Source organism: Octopus sinensis, linkage group LG6, assembly GCF_006345805.1.
Source record: "Octopus sinensis linkage group LG6, ASM634580v1, whole genome shotgun sequence".
Taxonomy (NCBI): domain Eukaryota; kingdom Metazoa; phylum Mollusca; class Cephalopoda; order Octopoda; family Octopodidae; genus Octopus; species Octopus sinensis.
This window is the reverse complement of record NC_043002.1, coordinates 18,026,645-18,044,144: the sequence shown is the minus strand read 5'-3', so window position 1 is coordinate 18,044,144 and position 17,500 is coordinate 18,026,645.

Below are 17,500 nucleotides of genomic sequence, written 5' to 3'. Positions count from 1 at the left end.
AAAGAGTTTACATATACAATCATACCAAAGTACAATCTAATTACACCACGCACACACTCAAGTATAACAACTAGTCTTCTTCAAGCGCATGCACACACAAAAACACACTGATATACATACAGTGCTACGCCTTATACCAGCACAGACCCCTGCGCTTAACACATTCCACACACACACACACACACACACATATTCACAGAATCTCACAATTATGTGATTATCTTCCTTTTCTCATTACATAATCACTAGAAATGCACGTACATAAACCACACTAAATTAAAATAGCAAGACAAGATTTATCACATCCGATACTTAATTTAACAATGATTCCAATAAAGACTTATACCACAATTATTCCTATGTTAAGTCCTGTTTTCATGCCAGCAGACACATTAGAAAATTAAATTAATTTAATATTTTTTAATAAGTATTATGCTCAATCGTATTATTGCAAGAAAACTTTAATTAAAATTCCCCAATTTCTGATTTAAAATTATAATTTATTTCTTAAGTGAAAATAGTAAAACCACAAAAGAGTCGATTTTATATATTACTATTATCTTTTTACTGTTTTACGCGTAAAAAAAAACAAAAGAAAAACGACAAAGCAAAAAAGAGTTCAACAAAATAAATAATATTGATCTCTTAAACACACAGTCTCAAGACGAATTTTCTTGACAGCGAAGTAAAGCAAATATCTAGAAAATGATCTGAGTAAATAAATAAATAAAAATATTGATGTTGTTTATTTTGACACCTTGGCAGATGGTTGCCATCGGTCCATTGAGAAGAAGACCTTCGTAAACGGTCGATACTTCATTAAAAGATCACGGCTAGATTTGAGTTCAAACTCGGTTATGGATAAAATGAAATTTTGTATTTGTATTGAATTCAAACTATTCAGTCTAATAGAGTCTACGAGAGAAAAGCATTCCATATCTCACTTGACCCTTGGATTGGCATTAGTACTGTTAAGCAAATAATAACATTATTTTGATGTAGTTAATGCAGTTTAAATTATTTACCAGAATAACTTAAAAACGTTGCAGAGTGTGTGTTTATAGTTGAGCTGTGTATAAAGTACAGTGAATCTGGGGGATATTTAGTTGAAATATTTGCTACAAATTATGGTTGCTGGCTTTAGTATTCATACAGCATTATAAGCAATGCTATATAAAACTTGCAATCCGTCGGTTACGTCGACGAGTGTTTCAGTTGATCCGATTCATGGAACATCCTGCTCCTGAAACTAACGTGCACGTAGCTGAGCGCTCCACAGACACACGAAGTTCCCAAGGAGATTCAGCGTGTCACTGAAGGTAGCAAGATCGGCCTTGCCAGCTGAATGGACTATAGGATAATACCACGGAGAGTGGCTACTATAATATCTTATAGTTTGGAATCATACTTGTAACATTACAATTCACACTGTATTACAGTTCTATATTTAAGAGATGAGGAATTATGTACATTATTTACATTAGACGGACATTTGTCCTCATTTCTAATATTTTTCTATCCTTCCTTAATACCGGTTTCCATATGCTGCTCATATCTGCACTCGGTCTACTTAGAAGGTTGTTGTGTCCTACCATATATGCTGCTTCTTTTAGTTTTCGTATTTTCCAGTGGTGTTCTCTGTCTATTATTTTAACTTCATCCCACATAATGAGGTTGTCTCCATTTTTAGCATACATGATCAGCTATACTCGATTTATCAGTAGCTCCTCGTGTCACAGCTTTGCCATGTTCGTCTACACTTATTTTGAGGAGGCGGCATGTTTCGCCATTGTGTAACCTACCACAGCTGCATGGGATGGATTACTCGCAGTCTTTGGTCATATTCTCTTCTATTGGTGGTTTGACTCGAAGGAGATATTTGCGAAGAAGGCTGGAGGGTATATCAACCAAAACGTATTAACAACAACCAAGATGAGGACAAATATCCGACAAATGTAAATAATGTACACTGTATTAGTTCTATTTTAAATAATGAATGTCTGTTTATATTTTAAATAATGAATGTCTGTCCAATTTATTCACTCTCTTTTGTTGTTGGACGGGAGTAACGTGAAATAAAGTGTGTTGCTCAAGACCACAACGCGCCGCCGTGAGTCGAACCCACGGTCATAATATGTTGAGCCGAATACGCTAACCACTAAGCCACGAAATGCTGTATATATATACTTTCCGAACAGTAGTTGTTTAGTTCCCATTTTCTTTTTGTTGTTTCAATTACCCATGGAATTGAAGTAGATCTAGAAATCAACTTCCAACACTCAATATCGATGTCGTAATTTTAAATCTACGCCATCCATAAGGGATTGAATGAGAAAAGATGACATTGTTCACTTACAAATAGCTCTTTCTAAACGGCCAGTTCAGATTGTTCTCTGTATAATTGAGACAGAATAATTTCAGCTGAGAATATAAAACTGTCAAAGGTATAATTATTTGTAATTCCTTGATAAACGTGAAGATGCCGGATAATAAATGAATGTATTGATACAACTTAAAACTATAGAACAATGCCACGGAGGAGTCTACTATATGATCTATTATAAAGCAGTTTGGAATCATATTTGTAACTTTACAACTTACATTGTATTAGTTCTACAGTTTATAATGTAATATAGTGGTGCTATTAAGTTAGACATGGCCTGGGCCAATAATGGCCGAAACCTATCAAAGTATCAAAGTATCAAAGTATAGTGTATGTCTGTCCAATCTATTCTCTCTCTTTTGTTGTTTTAATGACAATAGTACAATAATTGAACTTATAGCGTGATTCTAAATAATGAAAAAAAAAAGAATCTAAAGTGAAAACAGCGAAAAATTCACTCAACATTATACAATTACACACACACACACACACACACATAGAATTAACAGAATGAGATAAAAATCCAAGGCTGTGAAAGATTTCAGAACATATATATATATATATATATATATATATATTTATATATATATATATATATATATATACACACATATATATATATACGTGTGTGTATGTACCTATTTGTTGCGTATGTGCACATGCATGTGTGTGCACATGAGTATGATTATGTATATGTGTGTGTGTGTATACGCATGTATATGTATATATTCATATAAATATTTATATAAATATATGCATATATATGTATATATATATACATAAACATATAATTACGTACAGTATATATATTTATAAATATAGGTATCTACATACACATAAACGCACAAGCACACACATACACACATACTTGCACACACATATGAAATTAAGTCCATTCAGGGAAATGAAACATTAGTCGATGCACCGATGATAAATGGTTCGCAAGGTCGAAAGGTAAGACTGAGTTACTGAGACACTGAAATCAAATTCCCAGCATTCCCAACTTCATCGTCTACATGAATATCATTCGGTTTCACTCATTGGTATGAAATACTTTGGGATTTTGTTTCAGAGGAAAGCTAATTATTGAAGAAAAAATCTGTTCTGTTCCTTCTATATGTATTTGTATGTCGCTCTATCTATCTATCTATCTATCTATCTATCTATCTATCTATCTATCTATCTATCTATCTATCTATCTATCTATCTATCTATCTATCTATCTATCTATCTATCTATCTATCTATCTATCTATATACAATGATATATTATAGGGGCAAATTAATATATTATAAAGTATCAATTACATTAAAATGTAGGTGGCTATAGCAATTAAAACCAAAAAGGCAAAATTCATAAATGAGGGTGCAAAATGGTGCCTGCAATTGCTAGAAGTACGAGCTAAAAAGTATAGCTCGTATAACTACGCAAAATGTCCAAGCTCTTGAGATATCCAGGGACTGCGAGCAGCAAGCCACAACATCTCCCCCCTCTCTCTCTCCATATATATATATATATATATATATATATATATATATATTTATAATAAGAGTAGATCGTATACGAGTGGGTATATATTTGTAAAAAAGAAGTTTGAAAACGCCACTATATTAAATGAATTTTAATTTTCTTATGCATTTTACATGTTTCGGTTCTTGAAAAAACGAACCTTATCAAAAATATTATAAAAAGTGCAATAGAAAAGTTCATAATCGTTTCTTACTGTTCTCAATAGAATCCATGTGGTGGTGTTTTGTCGGTAGTTGGTATAATCGCTATATTACTGTTGAGTGTAGTGAAGAAGTCCATTATTGTTTCTTGCTGGTATCAAAAGGAATCGCTTTTTTGTTACCTTGTGTTCCAATGGTAGCAATAGTAGTGATTGTTGGTCGTAGTAGTAGTAACCTGTGGCTGTTACTGTTGGTCGTAATTTTGGCAACCTTGGTGGTGGTTGGGGTTGTAGCAGTTAAGCTGTGGCCGTGGCAGCAGCAGCAGCAGTAGTAGAGGACTGTTGATCGTAGCAGCAATAGTGGTCGGTTCACTGGCACTGCTCACTGACGTCACATAATTCCAAACCAATCAAAACCAAACTTCAACGAATACAAGGAAAACACCCATAACTGTATCCTGTAAGGAAACCAACCAAGCAGAACGACAAGCTTGACCACAGAAGAAAAACGTCATCAATTTTTTAACGAATCAAAATCGGATCTGACCCATAACTGTATCCTGTAAGGAAACCAACCAAGCAGAACGACAAGCTTGACCACGGAAGAAAAACGTCATCAATTTTTTAACGAATCAAATCAGATCTGCTCGCAGAAAAAAAATTTTTTTATATGAATTCATCTTTCCCTAAAACATACCACTGCAAGCGGGAGTGACTGTTTAAAGATCTGAGAAATTGTAATTCCCCCCACCTCCACCCATTTTTTTTTTTACTATTTTAATTCTCACACTGTGGCCGTAGCAGCAATAGTAGTGACCACGGTGGTTGTAGTAGTAGTGCTAGTGGAAGCAGTCGTAGTGGTCGTGGTGGTTGTGGTAGAATTTCATTTTTCCTTTTCGGAAGACCAATGTTTTGTTTTAATATTCTTGGCCCAGGGTGTTCAAACTTGGTCTAAATTTTTTGATGAAATAAAGTTCTTTATTTTGGCGTTGGGTGAAGGTTACGCTGTCACTGAATTTGTAAAGTGGGTAAGTTGTAAATTTCGGATTTTCATTTGTAGCACATCTATCTATGTGTCCGCTGACCGGTATTTTCCGGTATTTAGGGTTTCTAATTTGGGATTTATGCACCATCATCCTTTTACGTAAGCTATTTTTTGTATGGCCTATATACTGCCTATTGCAGCCTGCGCACGTTAAGACGTAAATTAAGTTTTCTGATGCACAGGTGAAGTTTGTTCTAATGGTGAACTGATGGCCTTGTTCTAGTATAAATTCTGAACCTTCTACCAAGATGACACAGATTCCGCAGTTGGGCCTTCCACATTTTCTAACTGCTGGTTTTGTGGTTGATGTTGAGTGTAGTTTAGCTTGGGTTAAAATCCTTTTCAAGGATTTTGGTTGCCGTTTACTTTTAATGATGGTGTGTGTTTCGAGGATCCGGTTCATCTTTGGGTCTCCCTTTAGTAGGGCTGTGCTTTGTAGTATGGTGCTGAAGCCCTCATTGTTAAGTGGGTTGTGTGTAGAGATGTAGGGAAGGGTTTTAAATTTTTCTTTCTTTTTTGGTTTTGTTTGTCTCAGGTCTTCTATACTTAATTTAAGTGCCCGTTGGATTGCACTGTCTATTAGGGGCTGTGGATAATTTCTATTTATGAGTGTAGTTCTACGTTCCTGGAGATGTGTGTGTCGGGTGTTTGTGTCTGATATTATGGTGCAAATCCTTCTAGCTAAACAAAAAGGGACATTTATTCTAGTGTGTCTTGGGTGGCATGAATCAAAGGGTAGGTACTGTTTGGAGTCTGTCGGTTTATAATAGATATCTGTCTCTATTTTGTTGCCGGCTTTTTTAATGAGGATGTCTAAAAATGGTAATTCTTCTTCGTTATGATCCATCGTGAATTGTATATTATCATTTATTCCATTTAATAGTATTTTAAATTCCTCAAGTTTCTCTATACTTTTATCCCAGAGGATAAAGCAGTCGTCGAGGTATCTTTTCCAGTTGTTCTGGATATAGGTGGAGAAGGTGTTTCCATATTTCTCGAGTGTTATCTGGTAGAGTATTTTCTCGAGGTATCCCATCACTAGGTTGGCAAAAGAAGGCGCAGTACGCGTGCCCATTGCTGTTCCCGATCTTTGTCTGTAGAAATTATTGTCAAAAATAAAGTTATTGTTTTCTAAAATAAATCTAAGTCCTTCTATTATAAGTTCTTTATTTATGCGAGTTGGGAGTTCAAAGGAGTAGTTATTTAGCCAGAAAGTGATCGCTTCTATTCCTAATATATATATATATTATCTTATTGAAGCCATTACTATACATAAATGCCACACGCTAGGAGGGACTCTTAAAGTCAAAACTATCAAAATAAATAAACACATAAGTCGAATGCGAGGGAATGTATACACATGTATATGTATATATTCATATAAATATTTATATAAATATATGCATATATATGTATATATATATGCATATAATTACGTACAGTATATTTGTAAATATAGGTATCTACACACACATACTTGCACACACATATACAATGAAGTCTATTCTAGCGTTTATTTATTTTGATAGTTTTGAATTTAAGAGACCCCCTAGCGTGTGGTATTCATGTATAGTAATGCCCTCAATATAATATAGATTAATATATTTAAGAGAAAAAGTTATGGATGTTTCTCTTATGAGGTTTTTGACACTAATATTTGATAAATTCTTATAAAGATTTTATCCTATTTTAAAATTATCTATCTATCTATCTATCTATCTATCTATCTATCTATCTATCTATCTATCTATCTATCTATCTATCTATCTATCTATCTATCTATCTATCTATCCATCCATCATCCATCCATCCATCCATCCATCCATCCATCCATCCATCCATCCATCCATCTATCTATCTATCTATCTATCTATCTATCTATCTATCTATCTATCTATCTATCTATCTATCTATCTATCTATCTATCTATTAATTCCCGACATATAAAAACCAAACCACCCATAAAGCGGACTGGAGAACAATCAGAAAGGATATTTCTTTCATCGACTGGTCTTTTACTCTCAATTCCACCCATATTGAGACCGCATGGCAGCACTTTGAAAACATTGTCACCTATACATGCTCTAAACACGCTCCCACGAAATCTACTAACACAAACAGAAACCGGCCCCCCAAAAAGAGAAAAACACTCATCAGGCGCGTTAAAAGACTCAACAAAAAAATCAACCAATTAAAATATTCCCACATACAACATCCACATTCAACAACAATGAAAAGGCTAGAGCTGGAAAACTTCATCTGCAGACCGACATGAAAACCTCCATTGAAAATCAAAGAGCTGTGGAGGAACAGTGGGTAATCAAAAACATCAAACAGAACCCAAAAGTGTTCTATTCTTATGCAAATAAGCATAGAACCACTGTCTTACCCATTGCGCCATTGATTGATGATAACGGCTTTCCCAAACACGATGCTAAAGAAATGGCAGAAATACTGCAGAAACAATACTGCTCTGTCTTTAGTGTTCCCACTGATATTGACGTAAGAGAAGCGAACGAAGTTGACTCTCAACATAAAATCTTCACTGCCACTGACATCATAGCAGCAATAAATGAGGTCAAATACTACTCTGCTGTAGGCCCTGATAGATTCCCCGCTAGTCTCCTGAAGGAATGTAGACACCAACTTGCAGTCCCTCTGACCAACCTCTGGAGAAATTTGTTAGACGCAGGTTATATACCGAAACAGTTTCTATCCCAGTCAGTCATCCCGGTTTTCAAACAGGGAAACAGATCCCTCGCACTCAACTATCGCCCAATCTCACTCACCTCCCACATCATTAAAGTGTTTGAAAGAGTGTTAAGATCAATGATCGCTGACTTCGTGGAGACCCACAAGCTCCTAAATGCAAATCAGCATGGCTTTCGCTGTGGAAGGGACTGTCTAACACAGCTCTTACACCACATTGAAGATATACTCAAAGCCTTGGGAACAGGTTCGAACTCTGATGTCATATATCTTGACTTCAGCAAAGCGTTCGACAAGGTAGACCACAATATCCTACTCTCAAAATTAGCAAATGTTGGAATCCGTGGAAAAGGTCTACACTGGATTAAGTATTTCCTGGCGAATAGAACACAACATGTAGTTGATGGAATCCACTCAAGCCCAGCAAAAGTCACCAGTGGTGTTCCCCAGGGGACTGTCTTGGGTCCGCTACTCTTCATAATTTACATAAACGACCTTTCCAGTGTCGCACATTACTGCAAAGTGAAAATATTTGCTGATGACACTAAGTCCAGCAAATCGTCAATGAAGAAGCAGACCGAACTCAACTACAGTCTGATCTATATGCTGTGAGTCAATGGGCAGACAGAAACAAAATGCAACTGAACGAGGGAAAATTTGAGCTGATGCTTTTTGGAAGAAATTCCTCACTAAAACAGCCATACTCTCTTCCTTCAGGGGAACCGCTCACAGCCTCTAACAATATCAGAGACCTTGGTGTAATTGTTGATGACGATCTCAGTTGGAGTGCACACATCAACAAGAAGGTCGATATAGCTCGTAGGATGAGTTCATGGATCTTAAGGACTTTCCGGTCCAGAGAACAAAGTGTCATCATACCACTTTTCTCCTCCTTTGTACGGCAACACCTGGAATACTGCTGCCCACTGTGGTCTCCCCATACAAGACAAAACATCTCGAGGACTGAATCGCCCCAGAGGGCACTCACTAAACGAATTGAAGGCATGGCTGCTCTCGATTATTGGGATCGCCTTAAAGCCTTGAAACTTTACTCCCTCCAGCGTCGCCGTTAGCGGTACATCATTTGTACGATGTGGAGAATATACCGCCAACTTTGCCCAAACGACCTGAACATTACCGTCAAGGTTCATCCAAGACTGGGACCATGGGTCATACGTCCCCTACCCAATTCAAGATCACAGCATACATGTACACTGCAACATAATTTCTTTTCCTCAACAGGCCTTGCCCTATTTAACATTGTCCCGAAAAAGATCAAAGAGGAAAATGATCCCATCAACTTTAAACGGAGTCTGGATAGATTCCTTCAAAGAATACCAGATAAGCCACCCATAATTGGATACAACTCATCCAACAAAAACTCACCACTTGAATGGACCATAAACAAAACTTGACTTAAACAGGATTCAAATAATCCTATCAGGTGGTGCTATTAAGTTAGACATGGCCTGGACCAATCTTTGGTCGAAATATATCTAAGTTTATGTAAGTTTATATATATACATACATACTCGTCATGTCATATATATAGATGTTTTCGATCTAATTTGGATTCTTTGCCATCAAATTTGAATTCTTTGCAATCAAATTTGATGCTTCGTTACCTCGACCGATCTGAACAAGGGGAGATAATAATCGAATGATTCTTTTATCTATTATCTCCCTTTGGTCAGACCGGTCGACGTAACGGAGCTTCCTTTGGTAGAAGCTATCGCAGTGTTCACGAGTTATTTCATCGAACTTTTCAGATATCAATTGGTGGGCTCTACTGGACGAGTTAGATAAGATAGACATATATTCCCTTATGGCTGATATAGTTTAACTCTCTTTATTTTTCAAGGCTTGAGCACCAATTGAAAAATTCAAATTTGATTGCAAAGAATTCAAATTTGATGGCAAAGAATCCAAATTAGATCGAAAACATCTCTATATGTATGTATATATATATATATATGTGTGTGTGTGTGTGTGTGTATTAGGGGTAGCTTGTTTATTAACGTAGAGATAGAACAATTTAACATTTAACTGATGAAACTGATGATAAGGAGTTTGGAAACAATGAAAATAAAATCCTAAATGAACAGGATTAAGAGAAGCCCTATCAATAATTACAAAAGCAGTTTAGGAAGAACTCTGTGACAATGGAAAACTCTAAATAATAGAGGTAATCAAATGGAGGGCCCCACAGCTATGTAAACCGAGAAAGCGTAGTTACTATTAATGATACCATTATGACCACTGAGCAGTATACGGATACAAATAGAAATAATTATAACAATATTGATGATGATGATGATGACGATAATAATAATAATAATAATAATAATAATAATAATAATAATAATAATAATAATAATAATAATGATAATGGTTTCGAATTTTGCCACATAGGCAGTCATTACGGTCATCGACCCTAGTGTTTAACTGCTACTTATTTTATCGACCATGAATGGATGAAAGGCAAAGTCGAGTCGGCGGAATTTGAACTTAGAACATTAGCGGCAACCGAAATACCTAAACACAAAGGGGACAAACAAAGACAGACAAACGGATTCAGTCGATTCTATCGACCCCAGTGCATAACTGGTACCTTATTTATCGACACCGAAAGGATGAAAGGCAAAGTCGACTTAGGCGGAATTTGAACTCAGAATGTAGTGACACACGAAATACCTATTTCATTACTACCCACAAGGAGCTAAACACAGAGAGGACAAACAAAGACAGACAAACGGGTTAAGTCGATTATATCAACCCCAGTGCGTAATTGGTACTTAATTTATCGACCCCGAAAGGATGAAAGGCAAAGTCGACCTCGGTGGAATTTGAACTCAGACCGTAGCGGTAGACGAAATACCGCTAAGCGTTTTGCCCGGCGCGCTAAAGATTCTGCCAGCTCGCCGCATTTAAAGTTGAATGAAATGCCTATATCTTTACTACCCACAAGGGCTAAACACAGAAGAGACAAACAAGGACAGACATACGGATTAAGTCTATTACATCGTCCCCAGTGCGTAACTGGTACTTAATTTATCGACCCCGAATGGATGAAAGGCAAAGTCGACCTCGGCGGAATTTGAACCCAGAACGTAACGGCAGACTTTGACCGGCGTGCTAAAATATTAATAATAATAATAATAATAATAGGAACAAGAACAACACCACCACCAACAACAACGACACCACCACCATCACCAACAACAACAACAACAGCAACAGCAGCAGCAGCAGCAGCAGCAACAACAACAACAACAACAACAACAGCAGCAGCAGCAGCAGCAGCAACAACAACAACAACAACATACACTATGAAGAACGCGATGCGATTGCAAAAGATAAAAGAAAAAGAAAAATCTGTTGTGTCTGGGGAGAGTCATTTTCTTTTTGTGCCTTATAATGCAACACACTCGCCGGTAAAATTTCCATTTATTTCTTATTTTTATTTTCCTAAAATTTTCGTTGCGTCTTGCAACCTTTTCAATAGTCTTGTGTAAACATAATGGAATTGTCGTCATTTTTGTTCATCCCTTCAGGGCATGATGTTAATAATTCACAAATATATTTCTTGTCATGTATTTTGAGGACTGAAAGTGCAGCAGATAGATATGTTCTTGGTTTGAGAAATTTTTCGACACCTTGCCTGTCATGTCGAGTTCAAAAGGAAAAATGATACATAAAAATTCAAAATTATATACGTTCAAAATTTCAGAAATTCAAATTCAAAACATTGAATGAGGACAACCTACATTCCCACGTTGACAGAATAACATCATCAGTCTCCAATTTTCAAGTTTACAACTAGCAAAAAGAATAAGTAAGAAAAAAGAGAAAAAAGAAGAAACGATAAAAGAAAAGGAAAAAGAAGAAAAACAGATTCGTGTAAACATGATGAATTTACCGTCATTTTGTTCTTATATATTTCTCATCATGTAGTTTGAGGACTGAAGGTGTAACAGAATGCACTCTCAAGTATTTTTCGAAATTGCAGTCGTTTGATGTAAAAGGTTCGGCAAGTTCTGTCGAACTACTCTTATTGTGCCTGACGTCATACCTGTGCCCATTGAATCTTTTGTTTAATTGTTCTGTTGTAAAACCAACATAAATCAAGTTGAGTTCCGTGCATTCTACTACGTACACCAAATGGGAATCTCTACATGTCTCACCTTTCGTGTTAATCATAGCATTTCTGTTACGATTCCGGATGGAATTGAAATCACTTATGTTGTATAATGAACCAGGCTTACCTCTCTTGCAGTTGTTTTTCAAGGTACAGCATACAGAAACTCCAATGTTAGCTTCCTTGGAGCTAGAGGTAGAGGTTAATAATTCCCTCATATTTTTATTTCGTCTAAAGTCTACAATAGGTGACTGAAGAAATATTTGTTTGAAACAAGGCTTTTTTCTTTTGAAATGCTAGCGAAATTACGGTACCAGTTAATCACTGAAGGAATTCTGACACACATTGTAATTTGTTTGCTAAACTTATGCGTGAAAGTTTGACTTTCATTGCTAATCTTATCTATGTCATTTGCAATTGCCTTTAATCGTGATTCACTGTAACCGGGTTTGACGTAATGATATGCTTCCAGTAATCCCGTATTTCAATACAAATTAGTTTTATCCTAAAAAATTGGGATTACGTATTTGATCGAATAATATGATGTAAATGATCGGAGCGGTGGTGGAGGTAAATGTGGGATGACGTGGGCTTGTAAAATAAATCTGTCTGTATTCTGCCGCCAGAGAACTTAACATTTATGTCCAAAATTTCAACGTTAGTTTTTGAAAAGCTAGACGTAAATTTTGTTGGACTTAAAGCCATAGTTTTTAGCATAAAATCCACAGAAATGCAAGAAGTCAATTAAACTATCCCGTGAACCTTCTCAGACAAAAAGAACGTCATCAATGAACCGTAACCAGAATATTGGTTCAAGACCATGTAGGGATTTGAATGTCTTCAGTACCAATAGGTAAAAATACTTTTATAGAGGTGTTTGCGCAATTAAGGCTTACATTAAGATTCATATATCTTTAGTTAAATATAGAAAACAAAAGAAATATTTTCATTAGGAAAAGTAACCTAGATCTTAAATGCGAAGATACAATATTAAATGGTGTGAGATAGATAGCTTGATATTGTATAATGGATGGAAACGAAAGTGTAAATTGTGCCTTGTGAATACACTGCATATCTTTACATCCTAATTTAAAATATTAAACACAAGAAATGAATTATTGTTGCACTGTACACATGTATTTATAAGAAATTTCTAAACATTCCTTAATAAATATAATACTGATTGTTATGTAGTGAAATTGTACACCTCTCCCAGTAGAAAGTGGTAGTAGCCAGCCATTATAAATATAACAGTAGCCGGTAGAGAGAGAAGGTCAGAGAAGGTCGAGAGTACGTGTAGACTGTATTGATAGTCGTGTCTGTGCAGATATAGTAATTATGCAGTGTTACTGTGCGGACTTTATAACAATCTAACCATTTGAGGATAATAACACAGTACGATTGGGGGTCGTACAGTGTCAGGTAGAAGCATTCTATCGACAACATCTGAATATAACAATATCTGTCAGAGCGACAACCGTCGTCAAAAAAACATATACAACAGTGGAAAAACACCGCTTCACAACAGTGGCGACGGGGAAAAACAAATTTACGCGGAGTGGAAAATAATACACATTCGTGAAGAGTTTAGACTAATTCACGTGGAAAATTGAATACCTCGAAAATAAAAGGAAACGACAATCATGTGCAAATTTAGAAAAATCGTAAAAAACAGAAGACATATTAATTGGGGTAGTTGAGTTGAAAAAACAGCAACAACAACTCAATGAACAAGAACAACAACCGGAGAATACATCTTCACCTGACCATGTAGCAAATCACATAAGAAAATTCAAATAGTACCCTTCGAGGCGAAAAGATATTGCGGATGTATATATATATATATATATATATATATCAATGCGCTCATGGGCCCGGTTTCCCGGTTTCAATGGCGTATGTGTTCCTCCAGCTGGATGGGACGCCAGTCCGTCGCAGCGTTACTCATTTTTGCCAGGTGAGTGGACTGGAGCGACGTGAAATGAAGTGTTTTGCTCAAGAACACAACGCGTCGCTCGGTCCAGGAATCAAAACCACAATCGTGCGCTCATTATGCTGACATCTTAATTACTAAGCTACGCGCCTCCGCGCACACACACACACACACACACACACCACACACACACACACACCACACACACACACACCACACACACACACACACAAATATATATATATATATATATATATATATATATATATATATATATATATATATATATATATATATATAATATTAATATATATATATGAAGAGGCGGTAAGGTGAATAAAAGAAATTGGTTATTAATAAAAAATTAAACGGAGAGTTGTTGTATAGTGAAATTGTACATCATCCCGGTAAAAAGTAGCAGTAGGCAGTCATTATAAATAGACCACTAGCCGGTCGATAGAGAGAGAAGGTCAGAGAAGGTCGAGAGTACGTGTAGATGTGCTGATAGTCTTGTATGTGTTGGTATAGTAATTAAACTGCGATACTGATTGGGCATTATAACGAATCAACCTTTTGACGATAATAACACTGAACGATTGGGTGTCGTACAATGTCAGATAAAACCATTCTGTCGATGACTTCGGAATATAACAATATCTGTCGGAGCGACCACCGTCGTAAAAAGACAGATACAACAGTGGAAAAAGACCGCTTTACAACACTGATTCATGCAGTATAATAATATAATAGGCTGGATCAACATTTTCTTGGCCCAGCGTGTTGGACAAAGCTAGTGTAATTTAGTATATACAATTATATCATTTTAAACTATTTTTTATTTACTTTCAATTAGTTCTTCATTATTCATAATTAGTTTTCTAAATTTTATATATTTTTAAGGGACTTCAATTTTTGAATTATTTTGATTAATTTTTATTAATAATGTTTAATTTAGATATATTTTTAAATGTAGAATCTTTTATTCTTTATAATTTTATAATCATTAATCTGAATTAAAAAAAAAAACTATATTGGAATTTTTAATTCTTATAATATACACATCTTCTGATTAACCTACAAATGATATATCAAATAATTGATAACTTCAAAAATGAAGTTTCATTTTGAAATTCATTTTATATTACATATGTTTTTAACATTGTTTTATCTGATTTTTCTTATCAAAATCAATATCACTATTCGTAATGTACAGTTTTGTAAAGTGTAATGGAATACTCTCCGTAGTGAATACTATCTTTCCAAGGTTTCCTTTAGAATTATCATTAATTCATTCTGTTCTCTGCTTTTCATTATCTTGTATATATAAATCGCGATATGTGTGTGTATAATGACTAACGCATACATTTCCACAATTCTCAACCGATTTTATCTAAACTTTACACACACATTAGTTATGTCCCAAGGGTTGCCATGCACTATAACATTTTGCACATAACACCGCATAAATGGACGTAAATGGACATAGCTATTTGTATGTAGGGGCCTCCCTACTTTTTTAATCATTTCCTAAAAGTGAAAGAATTTTGTCTATTTATTTACTTCGACTGTTCACCTGCACGGAAAGACAGCCAGGAAACATGCTTTGGAAGCTGTCAATTTGTTTTCATGTAAATAAATGTTTATGTTAATTTAAAAGTTTTTCCAAGTTCGCTGTATGTACATATTTTTTGTATGTAGGTTCTTCCATACTTTTTATTCCACATTGTCGTATATTGACATTAGGAAAAGGGAAGCACTCCGTCGGTTACGATGACGAGGGTTCCGGTTGATCCGATCAACAGAACAGCCTGCTCGTGAAATTAACGTGTAAGTGGCTGAGCACTCCACAGACACGTGTACCCTTAACGTAGTTCTCGGGGATATTCAGCGTGACACAGAGAGTGACAAGGCCGGCCCTTTGAAATACAGGTACAACAGAAACAGGAAGAAAGAGTGAGAGAAAGCTGTGGTAAGAGAAAGCTGTGGTGAGAGAAAGTTGTGGTGAAATAGTACAGCCGGGATTACCACCATCCCTGCCGGAGCCTCGTGGAGCTTTAGGTGTTTTCGCTCAATAAACACTCACAACGCCCGGTCTGGGAATCGAAACCGCGATCCTACCACCGCGAGTCCGCTGCCCTAACCACTGGACCATTGCGCCTCCACATTGACATTAGAGAATACTTTTGACTGTGATTAAATTGACTAGCAACACTGTACCAAACAATCTTAATCTCCATATTTAAGTTGCATTAAACTTTGGCAAGCTTACCTTTATCTATTCTGAGTTACTTCAAATGTGGTGTTTCATCTCCTCTCTTCTATTTAATAGCTTCGTTTACCTACCCTGTAACAGAGATTGTTACAGGGGATATCTCTGTAATATGTCCATTTGGCAAGGCCCTCAAACAGAAATGTTCGCTTGCCTGACCTGCAAAACACTCAGCCTTTCTTCTCTTTACTCCTTGGTCAACATTCTGATTCGCATCAGTTTATACAGAAAATTCGCGCTTATAACTTTACCTTCCAGATGACAAGTCTCGGTCACAAACTTATTCCTGAAGACTTATATGCCAACGTTTAATATTCAGTGCCAAACCTAGCATCGGATAGGCTCTATTCTTCCTGTCAACAACGCAGAACAAATTTACTTCATGGGAGATACCACTGAGCAAACTGCTCGCTGAGCCCAGGGGGCACCTGGAACAAAGTGAAAATATACCAGCAAAGTAACTGAAGCTATTCAAAAGACGTATATATATATATATATATATATATATATATATATATATATATATATATATATATGTATACCGAACGAGAGGAGGAAAGATCCAGATTTATGTGGACCAAACAACATGAGTGGTTTTTAAACTACGAAAAGAACTATGGGGAAGAATCAATTATAAAGACAAAAAAACTACCAAAACAAACCAACACCACAAACATATTGGACTCCCAGACATCCAAATAAGCCCTACCAAGACAAACCAAAATCCCGCTCCTTACACTGCCGAAACCCCCAATTAACAGATACACAAAATATGAAAGACAACCATGAACCCAAAACCCCACAAAAACAAACACACCAACAGCAAGACGAGCACAATACATACAATCAACAACCTATAACACTTGGAGAGAACAAATAGAATATGAACAACCACCAACACATAACACTGGACATCCTAAAAGGACACACACATGGAACAATAAACAAGTGGATAGAAATCAACACATAACCTACAACAAACATCGAGGAAATCGAAACCACATAAACACCAACCACATGCAACCCCACAAATTTACAAGATGGATAAAAAACGACTCCCACTATCAATACAATACATGAACCATCCACCTACCCACAAAGAAACCTGAACCCCAGTAATAGATATTGGCTCAACAAACACAGAAGATGGGAAGAAAACAACTACCAAAGACAAAACAACACATACAGACCACACAGACCACCCCAACTACAAGAAAACCTAAGAACTGAAAATGGAATTTGGAGACGTAACAACACAACCCATTTTTTAGGGAGAGGATACTTCAACCATACTCCAGACCCAATACACCAAAAATTCCGGATGAACTCATAAAACACATAGACCCCAAAATAA